Source organism: Pinus tabuliformis, chromosome 9 (genome assembly GCF_031772625.1).
Source record: "Pinus tabuliformis cultivar Carrire ecotype Pingquan chromosome 9, CPIR1, whole genome shotgun sequence".
Taxonomy (NCBI): domain Eukaryota; kingdom Viridiplantae; phylum Streptophyta; class Pinopsida; order Pinales; family Pinaceae; genus Pinus; species Pinus tabuliformis.
Genome location: NC_142307.1, coordinates 1,906,822,365 through 1,906,837,648, shown reverse-complemented (window position 1 = coordinate 1,906,837,648; position 15,284 = coordinate 1,906,822,365). Strand labels below are relative to the sequence as shown.

Below are 15,284 nucleotides of genomic sequence, written 5' to 3'. Positions count from 1 at the left end.
AGACTCAGGAATGGGAAAACAGATCGATGAGAATAGGGGCAGTTTCACCTAAAATCATGAGAATAGGAAAAGTCTGCTCTAAAAAGGAGCAGCGTTACATTTTGTTTGTTGATGACCAATTAAAAGACAGAATCTGGAGCATAGACCCTTTGAATTGCAACTGCAGTCAAAAATAGACCATCGGTTCCTATCTTTCTGCTGCGGTGACTTTTCACCTTACGCTGGCCTTTTGAACAAAAACTAATTTTTCAATAAAAATGGTTTTCCACTAAAATTTTTCCTTTAATGAACGCACCCAGCTGCAATTTGCTAAGCTCAACACGTGTCTTCAGTTTGCAGAAATTACTTGTATCACCATTGTTTGATTACCAGCGCATTTTTTTTTTAATCACCTGATTAGTCACTGATACAAACAATGAAGGGGCCTCCTGCTCAAATACTTCGTCTTGGTGTTTTCTCACAGCTTCAAAAGAATATATGTACCACTCAGAACTTACAATCCGTGCAGACATAATGGCAAGTGCAATCTTGATGCTCTGAAAGTGGTAGGGATGGGCTTTCTTCTCCATTTTCAGAACAGAGGAATATGATTTCCCAAGTCCGTTCAGTGCAATAGCCTCGTTCTCCAAATTCTTTTCTTCTGCAATACGAAAGGAAACCTTGAAATAATCTATAGCTTCCCAGATTATGTCCATATCGCTACACATTACCTTCTCCAGGAGCTCTTCCACTTGAATGCGCGCCTGGATTGTTTCACACAACGTTTGGTATTTGAAAACCTCTGTTTTCAAATCTGCTACATATTTCACCACTTCCTTACCCATGGAAGCAGCACCTACAAGGGTTTCAGCTCGTTCAAGGAGTCCATAACAGTCACACATTGCGTTCAAACATTTCTTGTAACCATCCCTGTCAGATAATTCTGTATTCGTCAGGGATTCGACGCCCCTATGAACTGTGCATGGATTTTATAAAGCATAGCGCCCATTCTTCTCCTCCCTGCCCACTCCGTTTTAGAGCTTGCCACGGTCTCACAGAGAACTCTGAGGAGGGGTTCAAAACTTGTGCAGCAATCACCGTGTTAGCACTTGAAATTTCACCTCAGGCTGAGAAAGGCAAACCTCAAAGCTACATCAAACCATTCAACCTCGTAGCTAGCCCTACGAGGCAGGAGAAGGCTCTCTCCGGTCAATCTCGGTAAATCTTCAATGGGATGAGATGACCAACAAGGTAACACTGATATTAGGCTAGTAAACTGATTAAAAAGGTTGATTTGGGGTGTTTTGGGTTTTTGGGCTGCATGGGCAAAATCACAGCTTGAACAGAGAAATATAATGAACAACACAGATTATCAACTGAGGCAAGGTAGGCAAGAAATTTAACACCAAATCTAGATTTAAATGGGATGGCAAGACTGGTGAGGAGCTGACAAGGGCATAGGAGATGAATCCTTGTCAAACAGAGGAAAACATTAAACATGAACAAACTTATAGGCAGAGCATGGCAGGCATGAATTCTTACCTAAACACTTCATTTGTTCAGTTAGAAATGATCATGTAGTGAAATGAAACATAACAGATTACATATGAAACAAGGGAAAACTTATGCTAAATTATCATACCACAGGAATCTCAGAAGTCAGAGCTGTGAAATTTCATTAAAAATCTCTGTCATAGACTGTACAATGAAGCTCAGTTTCTCCTCCAGCTCTCAACACTCATAACTCTCCCCTCTCTCTCCCCCCTTTTCACTTTTACAAATGATTATTTTTATAAACTATTCTAAAACAAAAACAACAGAACGACCCAACAATCAGGGTGTTGTTTGAACTGCAATTACAATAAATTAGAAAAGAGAACAGCCTTCTATTCTAAAATAATACAATATCCCTCTAAAAATCCTCTGATGACTAATAAACATGGAGCGCAAATCTTTTTGATTTCTGAGGTCTTGAAATAGGAAATTGGTTCCTATTTTTCTGTTACGGTTGATGTCTTTGTGGCGTGAATGAGGACCGGTTTTAGTGCCCTGGCGGGGTTGACATCACACGATTCCATATCTAAAGAGAAAACCATTTTCATTGTAGATATCTGTTATTGGGGCGCCCGCATCATTCGTGAAACTGGTGGTGGTGATAGTGAGGGGAAAACAAGCCAAGACATCCAGTTTCATGGGCAAGATGTTCTAGCACTGTATGCGCAATTGCCTGTCCATCTGTTTTGAAAAGGGGCAGCGTTATATATAAAGTTCGATGATAATCAATGTGGAGGCAACATATCCTTTCTGAATCGGAACTGAAGCCAGGAATAGACCGTTTACTCCTATTTCGATGTTTCTGTGGCATTCGGTCTTTGACTATTTTCGCCACCCAAAAGATAAGAACCGCAGATGTCATTAAACCAAGCCAGGAAGCCAGCATGTATTGACCCAAGCCAATAGAAGTCACAGACAGCAGATAATTTAGCACGTTGAATGGAAGTAATGGTACAAGCCGTAGAAGAAAAACAATCTTAAACCCCGATCTTCGAGTTTGCTATAGAAACATTATGCTGGGATAGGAGCAGTCCAAATTCAAATTTTCCAAAGTATTATCTTCAATTTGACCATAGCTTAAAAGAGGAAAACTTTTCTCAAAAGAACCATCTTCAGCAAGGAAATTTGACACCGAATTCACACAGAAAGTAAAGGAACCAAGCAAATTTCATGCACCATAAACAGTATCAAATCCTTCGCAATTTTCTAAAGCAAATCCTGAGAAACACTTGATGCTTCTATAAGTCCATTCCTTATTTTCTCACTGACGTCTCTCACATGCCCTGGACCATGCGGAATGAAGACAGTCGTGTTCTTGGATGATGCCCCAACATCTTTTATTGTGTCAAAGTACTGAGTTATCATGACTAAATCCATGACATCCTTCGAAGAAGTGTCGGGGACTTTATGGGAAAATTCTAACACATTTTCTCGTAGCCCATCTGTGATAGCTTGTCTCTGTCGTGCAACCCCAACACCAACATATTTTTCCTCTGCATCAGCTTCCGCCCTTTTAACTTGTAGTATTTTGTCTGCTTCACCTCTAAACACACTTGCAAGTTGAAGTCGTTGAGCTGCATTGATCTCATTCATTGCCTTCTGTACTGAAGGATCCGGAACTATATCAACCACAAGTATCTGATGTATGTTATACCCATATGACCCTATTGCTTTTTCAAGCTTTTCTAACACAACTTTGGCAACATCGCCCTTTTGCTCAAATAATTCATCCAAATTCATCTTTGGAACATTTGCTCGAACCACATCAAACACATAAGCTTGAATTTGTTCTTGAGGATTTTGCAGCTCATAAAATGCATCGTCAGCATTCTGTTTCACAACACGATACTGGATGGAGCAAAATAATTGCACAAAGACATTGTCCTGAAATTTATCTGAAACCATATGACGAAGTCGTTGATAGTAAACTGGACCAATGAATATTTCACAAGTAAGCTCTGTACCAAGGGTGCCACTGTAGAGAACCTCTGTGCCATGATAGTTGAAACCATATGAAGATAAAACTTGACCAAATTCATCAACAGTAGAGTCTGATGTATGCTTTGTTTTCTTTGTGCTTTTACAGAGGTAGGAGCTTGAAGTCGCTGCCAGTTGAAGAGCTGAAGAACAAATTACATAATCTAAAAAGCAACATTTAAATGATTTCTTCTTCAAAACCCTGTTTTGAAGAAGAATCAATCTCTGACATGAGACGGAGTCTAACATCGGCTCCACTTGGGATGGCAGCTGCCGCTCCGTGGAGGTGCCAAGAACCGCAGAACTTTGGGAGAGCAGACAGTGCCTCCACCCATTGGGCAATGGAGTCATCATCAACACAAGTTCTTGACTTATTTTCAAACTGAAACTGAACTCAAACAATCTTCAAGCAAACTAAAACAAGATGCTGCCCTTATGGCTGCTTATTTATTTACAAAATATACTCTAATCTGCTGTACAAACAATAGATCAGGTAATACTAAAGTGCCAAATTAACCATTCAAGTAAACCTGAAAATGATGCCGCTTGAGAATGCGTCCACGAGGACACAGATGCAATTGCTGGCAGCCCTTCATGCACGTAATGACCCTGGTCATGGAAAAGACAGTCTAATCTGTCAATCAAACTGAAAAACATGTCCATGTATGCCGCAATAGGATCATGGAAGCCGGACTCTATTGGCTACCCCAACTCTGCGATGCATACTTCCAGCTGCGCACTGTCAATGTAAACGACTGTAGGCAATTCTATGATATCTTGTTGCGAATGAGGGAGGATTTCCAAGAACTTTTTAGGGTCTTGGAAATCATATGACTGAATTTGCTCATTGAGATACTGAATCTCCTTTTCGATTCTTTCAACAATTAACTCACAAAATCTAGTTTTGCTTTCAAGATGAAGCTTCGGAGATTTCAAACATTGAAGGAAAATACTGAAAAATTCTTCATTAATTTCAATATCTACTAACCACTCTCTAACTCCGTTTAGAGCTTCACAAAGTGCAGGGTCTGCCACATACCCTACCATTGCATGAACAGATCAGCATGCGTTGGAATGTCTGGATCGAGTTGGAGTCGCCAGGTGAATGGTTCAGCCTGCATAAGTGTCTGACTGCTGTCCACCATCAGCATCAGATCTGCACCTTGATTGCATGTACTGGGACAAGACAATCAACAAATTGAATGTTCTCCCCAGTATGGTCGCCAGTATGTTAGCACTTGAAATTTCACCTCAGGCTGAGAAAGGCAAACCTCAAAGCTACATCAAACCATTCAACCTCGTAGCTAGCCCTACGAGGCAGGAGAAGGCTCTCTCCGGTCAATCTCGGTAAATCTTCAATGGGATGAGATGACCAACAAGGTAACACTGATATTAGGCTAGTAAACTAATTAAAAAGGTTGATTTGGGGTTTTTTGGGTTTTTGGGTTGCATGGGCAAAATCACAGCTTGAACAGGGAAATATAATGAACAACACAGATTATCGACTGAGGCAAGGTAGGCAAGAAATTTAACACCAAATCTAGATTTAAATGGGATGGCAAGACTGGTGAGGAGCTGACAAGGGCATAGGAGATGAATCCTTGTCAAACAGAGGAAAACATTAAACATGAACAAACTTATAGGCAGAGCATGGCAGGCATGAATTCTTACCTAAACACTTCATTTGTTCAGTTAGAAATGATCATGTAGTGAAATGAAACATAACAGATTACATATGAAACAAGGGAAAACTTATGCTAAATTATCATACCACAGGAATCTCAGAAGTCAGAGCTGTGAAATTTCATTAAAAATCTCTATCATAGACTGTACAATGAAGCTCAGTTTCTCCTCCAGCTCTCAACACTCAGAACTCTCCCCTATCTCTCCCCCCTTTTCACTTTTACAAATGATTATTTTTATAAACTATTCTAAAACAAAAACGACAGAACGACCCAACAATTAGGGTGCTGTTTGAACTGCAATTACAATAAATTAGAAAAGAGAACAGCCTTCTATTCTAAAATAATACAATATCCCTCTAAAAATCCTCTGATGACTAATAAACATGGAGCGTAGATCTTTTTGATTTCTGAGGTCTTGAAATAGGAAATTGGTTCCTATTTTTCTGTTACGGTTGATGTCTTTGTGGCGTGAATGAGGACCGGTTTTAGTGCCCTGGCGGGGTTGACATCACCCGATTCCATATCTAAAGAGAAAACCATTTTCATTGTAGATATCTGTTATTGGGGCGCCCGCATCATTCGTGAAAGTGGTGGTGGTGATAGAGAGGGGAAAACAAGCCAAGACATCCAGTTTCATGGGCAAGATGTTCTAGCACTGTGTGCGCAATTTCCTGTCCATCTGTTTTGAAAAGGGGCAACGTTATATATAAAGTTCGATGATAATCAATGTGGAGGCAGCATATCCTTTCTGAATCGGAACTGAAGCCAGGAATAGACCGTTTACTCATATTTCGATGTTTCTGTGGCATTCGGTCTTTGACTATTTTCGCCACCCAAAAGATAAGAACCGCAGATGTCATTAAACCAAGCCAGGAAGCCAGCATGTATTGACCCAAGCCAATAGAAGTCACAGACAGCAGATAATTTAGCACGTTGAATGGAAGTAATGGTACAAGCCGTAGAAGAAAAACAATCTTAAACCCCGATCTTCGAGTTTGCTATAGAAACATTATGCTGGGATAGGAGCAGTCCAAATTCAAATTTTCCAAAGTATTATCTTCAATTTGACCATAGCTTAAAAGAGGAAAACTTTTCTCAAAAGAACCATCTTCAGCAAGGAAATTTGACACCGGATTCACACAGAAAGTAAAGGAACCAAGCAAATTTCATGCACCATAAACAGTATCAAATCCTTCGCAATTTTCTAAAGAAAATCCTGAGAAACACTTGATGCTTCCATAAGTCCATTCCTTATTTGCTCACTGACGTCTCTCACATGCCCTGGACCATGCGGAATGAAGATAGTCGTGTTCTTGGATGATGCCCCAACATCTTTTATTGTGTCAAAGTACTGAGTTATCATGACTAAATCCATGACATCCTTCGAAGAAGTGCCAGGGACTTTATGGGAAAATTCTAACACATTTTCTCGTAGCCCATCTGTGATAGCTTGTCTCTGTCGTGCAACCCCAACACCAGCAATATATTTTGCCTCTGCATCAGCTTCCGCCCTTTTAACTTGTAGTATTTTGTCTGCTTCACCTCTAAACACACTTGCAAGTTGAAGCCGTTGAGCTGCATTGATCTCATTCATTGCCTTCTGTACTGAAGGATCCGGAACTATATCAACCACAAGTATCTGATGTATGTTATACCCATATGACCCTATTGCTTTTTCAAGCCTTTCTAACACAACTTTGGCAACATCGCCCTTTTTCTCAAATAATTCATCCAAATTCATCTTTGGAACATTTGCTCGAACCACATCAAACACATAAGCTTGAATTTGTTCTTGAGGATTTTGCAGCTCATAAAATGCATCGTCAGCATTCTGTTTCACAACACGATACTGGATGGAGCAAAATAATGGCACAAAGACATTGTCCTGAAATTTATCTGAAACCATATGACGAAGTCGTTGATAGTAAACTGGACCAATGAATATTTCACAAGTAAGCTCTGTACCAAGGGTGCCACTGTAGAGAACCTCTGTGCCATGATAGTTGAAACCATATGAAGATAAAACTTGACCAAATTCATCAACAGTAGAGTCTGATGTATGCTTTGTTTTCTTTGTACTTTTACAGAGGTAGGAGCTTGAAGTCGCTGCCAGTTGAAGAGCCGAAGAACAAATTACATAATCTAAAAAGCAACATTTAAATGATTTCTTCTTCAAAACCCTGTTTTGAAGAAGAATCAATCTCTGACATGAGACAGAGTCTAACACACCGTAAAGCTGATCAAAAGACCACTGAATGATTTTGGAAATTGTGTCTTAAATCTGTGTTAACCACTATTGTTCTTTCACTGCCAGGCGTCCATCATCTAAAGCATTGAAATAAAACTCTAGGCATCTGGTCATCCCGGATCTTGCAACACATAATGTAGAACATGGTCCTTGTTTCTGTTTCCCTGCATTTTTTTCCTTGATGATATATCCATTTGGTTTTCCCCTCATAACCAATTTAAGGCAACCAAGTTTTTATAACATGAAGCTTTGTCCTCCTCAGTGCCACTGACACCGAGGACTTTTTCATAGAATTCATGAGCTTTCTATAGCTCGTGGCGTGCCACAAAAGGCCTCAAGGTCACCTTTTGATACTTCCATGTACAGGTTGTTTCCATCACGAAAGCAACTGGTATCTACGTGCATTTTTCTCCATTACCTGAAGTAATGAGTCATTGATACGAGAAATTCAATGCCTCTTTCCAAACAACACCAAACCGAAGTCAACAGCAGTGGCAAACGCATTCACACATTTATTTGGATCAAAAAATTTGAAGTTGTTTGAAAAATTGAGCAGTGGAGATAAAATTTTGGGCTGGGGGCTCTGTGCACCATGCGCACTCCAAGTGCACTGTGCCTGGTGAGTGTGCCGCGCTAGTTTTAATTTACACTGCGGAGGAGTGCCCAATGCGCCACGCGGCCCATGTGTGTCGCGCCTTCTTCCTATGCACCGCGCTGCTCTATTTCAACACAATTTCGACCTTGCTCACCCCAAACGATTTTGTTTTTCTTTTTCTGAGCTTTACACGCTTGGGGACATGATTTTTACATGAAGATTTCCAATTTTAAATTTTCCAAAATCATTTTTGTAATGCTTGAAAGTGCCTTTAGTTACAAACTCTGTTCTTTACTGCAAGCTTTGTTTTGCTTCCTATGATTCACCCCAGCTCAGAACTCCCGACAAAACAACAGTTGGGCATCATGAGGATTTTGGTACAAGGAATTCATATCCCGTGAAATATCTTCAGTATTCTCCCAGTCAAATGAAAATTGAAACTTTTCACTTGGCTTGATAACACGTTTCTTAGGCTTCTTTGTTCCCAGATACTACTCTTAATAGCTTCAAGTGCTTTCTCCTTCTCTCTTTTGCTTTATACGCGGCACTTTTTCACATTTTAATACAACTCTGTTTTGCTTATTTCCACTTGAATTTTTGAACTGACGATGACCCTCTTTGTCAATTTTGCAGGGGTGTTTGGCATGCGATCTTGGCAGAAGATGACCAGGGCTGTGCCTGAAACATTGCATGTTTGAGCTTTAAAAAATTACATATTCACTACAAAAACAAATTTGACGATTTCTTCTTCAAAACTCTGTTTTGAAGAAGAATCATTCTCGAGCCTTATTGATAATGGATATTCTGAAATGAAGACTTATTGGAGATAGCCTCATGGCCTGTGGGCATTATTTGACATTGTTGAAGACCAAATCAACTAACCCTAGTCTTACTGACTGAAATGCCTCTTGCTGATCATGAGACCAAACAAGACTGTACATGACTTTAAAACTGACTTTGATGAACAGACCAGAGTCAACAGGGCAAGGCATGAGGGGTAATAAATGACAAGACCCTTCCGTCATATTATGGCATGCCCCTAGCGGAATGCAAATGAATGACGGAATGAGACACCTAAAATGAAATGCAATAAGAGAACTGATCTCTGACGGAGGGATGTAAAGACCGACTCTAACATTACCAAATTGACATGATTTTCATATTGTATTTTCTAGAATTCTGATGTCCGGATGATCGTGAACAACCTGGAATTTGCATGCTTTCCTTATTTGAGGGAAGCTTAGATGCCCCAATCTTCTGTGCCATAGCCAGTGTTCATCATTTTTGCTTAGATAGCATTGTTGTTGTCCTCCCTTGAGTATGTATAAATTATTTGGAGTTCTTATGCCTTTGATCACTATTTCTCCTGTATCAAGCTCATGAACAACACATCCATTTGATCAAAATACTACTTCATTTCCTTGATCACACATTTGACTAACACTCAATAGATTATGCTTTAAACCATCAACATACATAACATTCCCATCTTTGACCTTTTATTTTAAGAGAACAAAGCCTTTACCTTTTATGACTGTAGGGGTGTCATTTCCAAATGAGACCTTCCTTTCCTTTTCTAAGGCACTATATGACTGAAGTTTTTCTTTATCACCTGTCATGTGTTTCGAGCATCCATTGTTGATGTACCATTGATTTTCTTATCCTTCTGCATATAAGGCTATACCACATCTTTCGGTTTGCGGTTCTTTCTTTTTCCATGTTTTGGGACCCAATGAAGCTTGCTCCTTTTGAGATGTTTGCTGAAATTTACTTCTGCATTCAGAGTCTTCATGACCAAAGTTGTTACAGATAGAGCATTCTATTTAATTTTCAAGAGTAGAAAAGTTATTGTATGTCCCTTTCATGATCCTAGTCACATTCCTTTGATTTCGTACTTCTATAGTCATGATGGTCTTGTAGGCAACACATTGAGCAGCTTTGTGTCCAAAGTTATGACATGAAAAGCATTGGCCAGTAAAGAAATTCCTGTGATTATCGAATCTACTGACCTAATGATTATAGTTTCCATTGACATTCATTCTTGAAGCAAATTGAGAATGATTTACCTGTGGTTGGTTATAGCTTCTGTTCATCCTTGAAGTAGATTGAACTCGATTTACCTGGTGATCTGCTTTAAGCCTCTGCCGATGATTGTCAACCTGTTCATTTCTCCTTGCCGCATCAAGATAGATTTTCGAGGTTGATGGCTTCTGTGCTTGAGATGGTTCCTCAGTATATCCAAGACCTGTATTTATCAGAGGAGAATGCTGCACTTTGATAATTTCATCTAAAGTTTTTGATCCTTTAGCAAACTTAAGATTGAGAGCTTTTTTTTTCTCAATTTCTTTTCTTAGACCCACAATTTCACATTCTAACCTTTCATTGTGTTTTTCCCCTTCAGCAAGTTGGAATGTAAGAGTATCTATAATCATACTCTTTTCTTCTAAACAGACTTTAAGTTTAGAAATTTCTTCATAGAGACCAACTTCATCTAAAGCATCCAAGAAATCATCATCTTCAAAATCCATCATAAGTCTATAATCATTATTAGTTTCATCTTCATCACTATTTGATAAACCATCACTATCTTCATGCGTATAGTAGCTCTTTTTATTTACACTTTTTTTTCTATTCCATTTTTTTGATTCCTTACCTTTATCAAGCTTATCTTTCTAAGGACATTTGGTAGCATAATGACCTACTCTTCCACAAGAAAAACATTTGAAAGGTAGTTTACCTCTGAATCTTCCAGAACCCCATTGAAGGTTCTTGACAAAGTTTGATTCTTCCTCTCCTTCTGACATATGTCTTGACTCATTGAGTTCTCCTTTTTCTAAAGCTTTGAATGCGGCTTCTCTCATATCTGACGAACCCCCTTTTCTCATTTCGAAAGTAGTTAGGATTCTGTGCAGTTGTGACATAGTAATACTCTAAAGATCCTACTTTTCTTCTATGGCAGAAACTTTTGATTCAAACTTAGAACACAAGGATCTTAGAACCTTTTCAACTAAAGTAACTTCTTTTATCTCTTCACCCAAGTTTTTCATGTGATTAACAATCTCATCTATACGTAAGAAATAATTAGCTACACTTTCTTCATTGTGCATTCAGAGAGTTTCATATTGAATTCCGAGAGATTGTAGTTTTGTATGTTTTACCTGATCATCTCCTTCATAGCTTAGAATGATTTTGTCCCATATTTCTTTGGTGGTTTTGATCTGCATAACCTTGACAAATCCTGATTGTGACAGACTCCCCAATAGAGTATTGATAGCCTTTTCATTTGTTTCATACTTCTTTTTACCTGCCGTATCTATAGGAGTTGCTGATGGAAATGTGTATCCTCCTTCCACGATATCCCAAACTTTTGTTCCAAGAGATTGAAGATAGGTTGTGGTTCTTACCTTCCAATAGACGAAGTTGCTCCCAACAAATATTGGTGGCCTGATGGATGCCTCTCTTTCGTAGTTGCTCATGATGATAGATCTTCCTTCAAGCAATCAAGCTTCTTTTGAAGGACCTGCTCTGATACCAATTGTTGGAAATAATACTGAGACGGGGGGGGGGGGGGGGTGAATCAGTATTAGCAACTTAACAATATTTCATTTCCATAAACCGATTTGTATGCGCTACTTCTGTTAATGCAACTTGCGTATATACGCAACTATGTTTAGAGAAATCGGCGTATACCTTGTAAACTTATTATTTAGTCAGTTGATCTTTAATCTGTGTATCAGAACCATATAAGTAGTAACATGTATAATAAAAACAGAGCATACAATCACACACAAGAACACAAGATATAAGGTGGAAACCCAATGTGGGTGAAAACCACCTGCTGCAATTTATTCTTTTAATAAGAAACTTGTTTTTACAATATTTCTATACTGGCACAGTCTTATACCAGCATGCAGGCTTTTGCCTGAAGAAGGCTACAACCTTCTCTCATTCTCCAGCTTCTCCTGGAAGGGAGCTACAACCCCCTTAGCTCCTGTACTAGCTGATGTACTAGTACGTAGGTGCTAACCTACAGAAGGCTACAACCTTCTCTTTTCTTCCAGGGACCACGTTTCATAAATTTTCAGACTAGATCCATCAATAACATCAATGAAACATCAAATATATCTGCAACAATCAATCTCCTTTGCACCAACCAAAACTGAATCAAACAATCACTTTTTTGAAAGCTATAACCATAACACAGTAATAGTAACCAGAACCCAATGCAAAACCCAGAACACTGCAACAACAAACAGAAGTAGCTAAAACATATTTTATGAGACGTACGCTACTTCAATGTGTGGAACTTGCATTCATACACTGTTATCTGAAGGCAAACCTACGTATATGTTGTTTTGAAATGCCGAACCAACGTGTATATGTGCCTTTGCTATACTGAACTCTTCATGACTAAAGATGTTGACCCATCAATAGAACTTTATGCCTCTTCAAGCGCTCGGGTTCCTCCTTGATTCAAATCCAGCTATGCACCATAACACTATGACCAGTAGTCTAGATCTTGCTCTTCATTAGATATTCAATACTTGAGTGCCTTTGCCTAATGATTTCCTTCTCCTTTTATATTCTTAGGCCTTACTCAATACTATGGTCCAAAACCACTTAGAAGCAATACCTAGGACCAAATACCTGGGGTCAACACTTCAGTCAAGATACCTTGGATCAATACCATGGGTCAAAATACCACGGACCAAATACCACGAACCAAAACCAAGTTGTCCAACATGTACGTGATTTTCCTTGCATGAAAGTGTGTGTATGTGCATACATGCCTTTTGGCCTGCTAGCCTGCGTGTATACGTGTCTTGGTCAAGGGGAACCTGCGTATAGTTCTTTTTCTTTCATTCTATGAGCCTAAACTGTGATCTGTGATCTGAGTGAGTTTCCATCAAGGACAATACATGTGTCATAGTGTCAAACCTGTGTCATAATGCCAACACTCTAGAGTTACTGCCCTCATCAAAATAAGGTTTTGATCCCTACTAACTAGATGAGGTATATGGTGAATGATTCTCTAAATTTCCTCTGAACAGTTGGGGACAAGTTCCGAAAGGAGGGAGTGGAAATCATCCCCTAGAAGGTTTTCCATCTCCTCATGTTGAGTAAGGTGATTTTGAGATGCAACCTTCAATGAAAAGATCTAATTATGTTTTCAATGTTGAATCATGGCTTTGTGAAAGAATTGAGTATTCCTATCACCTTCCTTGAGCCATTAGATTCTTTATTTATGCTTCCAGAGGATCTCCTCTTGTTTCCTCCTTTCCTCAATCTGGTTCAAGATCTAACCTTCTTCCATAACTAGATCCTCTGATCGACCTTCGTTGATTATTCATTGTTGTATACCTTACATACATTCTTGAAGATGCCTATGATCCTTCATAATATTGCTAAATTCTAACTAATTCCAGTGTTTTATCTACTATTTGAGATCTTTTAATTTGAGATGGAAAGTGTGCATATAATTCTTTCCTTGCATAGTACTAGATTTCCACCAACTTTCCATTTTACTCAAGAAAGAGGGGTCCCTAAGACATAAGGATTCTAATCTGAAAGGCTTGTTTCTAGGCACCAATTTTAGGTCCATTTCAAACCCGATCGGCCAATCATCTAACCCTAAACAAGGAAGTACTGAAGCTTCGAAAAAAATGTCCCTACTTATCAGATGTTCTGATACTAGAAATATGTCTAGGCGTGAGGCAACTTGATGAGAGTCACCTCGTTGATTATTCCATGTATAATCCATTGATGGTTTAAATATCTACCAATTTTAGCTCCATAATCAGATCTCTCAATGCCTCCATCTTTGCATCCATTTGGCTTATCCCACCCTTTTTCTCCTCAATCGAGGAGATTAGGTTGAAATCTCCACCAATTATCCAAAGCTCCTTCGAGCATAGACTTCTAAGCTTTCTTATGTTCTGGAGGAAAACCTCTTTTCCTCCTGGAATGTGAGGACCATAAACTATCGATAATAAAACCTAGTCTCGGGTTCCTATATGTCTAAAGTTCCCTGAGAGGATCCGAGGAAAGTTGACCCAATTGTCAAAAATAATCTCTGTTGGATTCTAGAGGATAGCTAGACCTCCCACACTTCCTCTGGAATCCAGATCCATCACCTCATACTAAGGTTTTATTCCTCGAACAATTGCTTTCAGTTGTTCCTAAAAAAATTAGTTTTCTGAAGCATCGTAATGCTCAGTCTTTCTTGTTTAATTATTTCCTTTAGATATCTTTGCTTGCCTCTACTATCGAGGACTCTCACATTCTAAGAGATAATAATTATTGAAAAAAAATGTGTATTTGGTGGAATATAGCCGAAAGTGATACCACCCTTCCTGAATTTACCAACAGATCCCCAACCATTTGGATTGATTCCTGCAAGTTCTTACAACCTTGTTTCTTCCCCCGTTTTCCTTGTGCACCTTGATCATGACCATTGCCTAGCTAAGATCCAAGATGATCTAGCTAATCTGAGGAAATTTTCCTTTTCTTAGCTTGATATTACTGAAAAGTATCTCGATAAATAGTTTTCTGGTCCTCTGGGATAAATCTTTTGGCCAAATTCCGCAATTCATTTAGAAGCCTCCTAAGTACTTTTTCTTCCATGCTAAAATCCTCCCTCGATCCGTCAATCTCCATGTTTTCCTGGTCCTTTGATTGTTCATTTTCCTCCCTATCCGAAGACTCTTCTTGGGCTTTCCTTTTGTGTTTATTGGTCCCCTTGGGTGTAAACCTAACATTTTCATTATTGATCTGTTAGCTTAACTCCCTGGTATTTTCTCCTTCTTCCATCAATACTTCATATCGATTATTATTGACCCGATTTTTCTGCTGCATTTTTTGAGTATTTTCTTGTGGTGGTTTTTCATTCCTCTTCTTGTTTGTAACCTCTCGAAAACCCTCATGATCTTACTGTGCCTTGGAGTGTTCTTTGTGGTTTTCTAGTTCCATTGTTCCCACTTGATTCAAGGGGAATTATCTAAACAAATGTCCATATTCATGGCATTTTCAACTATGGAAAGGATTGTGCTCGTAGTCCAAGGGTTGTTTCCATACCTCGTCTTGATATTATAGCTTGATGAATTGAGGGAGAGGATTAGTTATATTCATGTATGCACAAATTCGAGCATATGAAGTGTATCGCCCTCGACGGGTGGAGTTAACTATCTTAACGAATATGGCAATAGAATTTCCAATTCCTTTTAGTATTTCTAGATCCCAGAAATCA

At 39.0% G+C, this 15,284-nt stretch overlaps 3 pseudogenes; all 3 read right to left on the bottom strand.

The window, feature by feature from the left end:
• Nucleotides 1-365: 365 nt before the first annotated feature.
• Nucleotides 366-7,820, bottom strand: LOC149156558 (uncharacterized; annotated as a pseudogene).
• On the bottom strand, nucleotides 2,740-3,438 carry LOC149156560 (hypersensitive-induced response protein 4 pseudogene; annotated as a pseudogene).
• LOC149156559 (protein PPLZ12 pseudogene) lies at nucleotides 6,194-7,101 on the bottom strand (annotated as a pseudogene).
• Nucleotides 7,821-15,284: the final 7,464 nt, after the last annotated feature.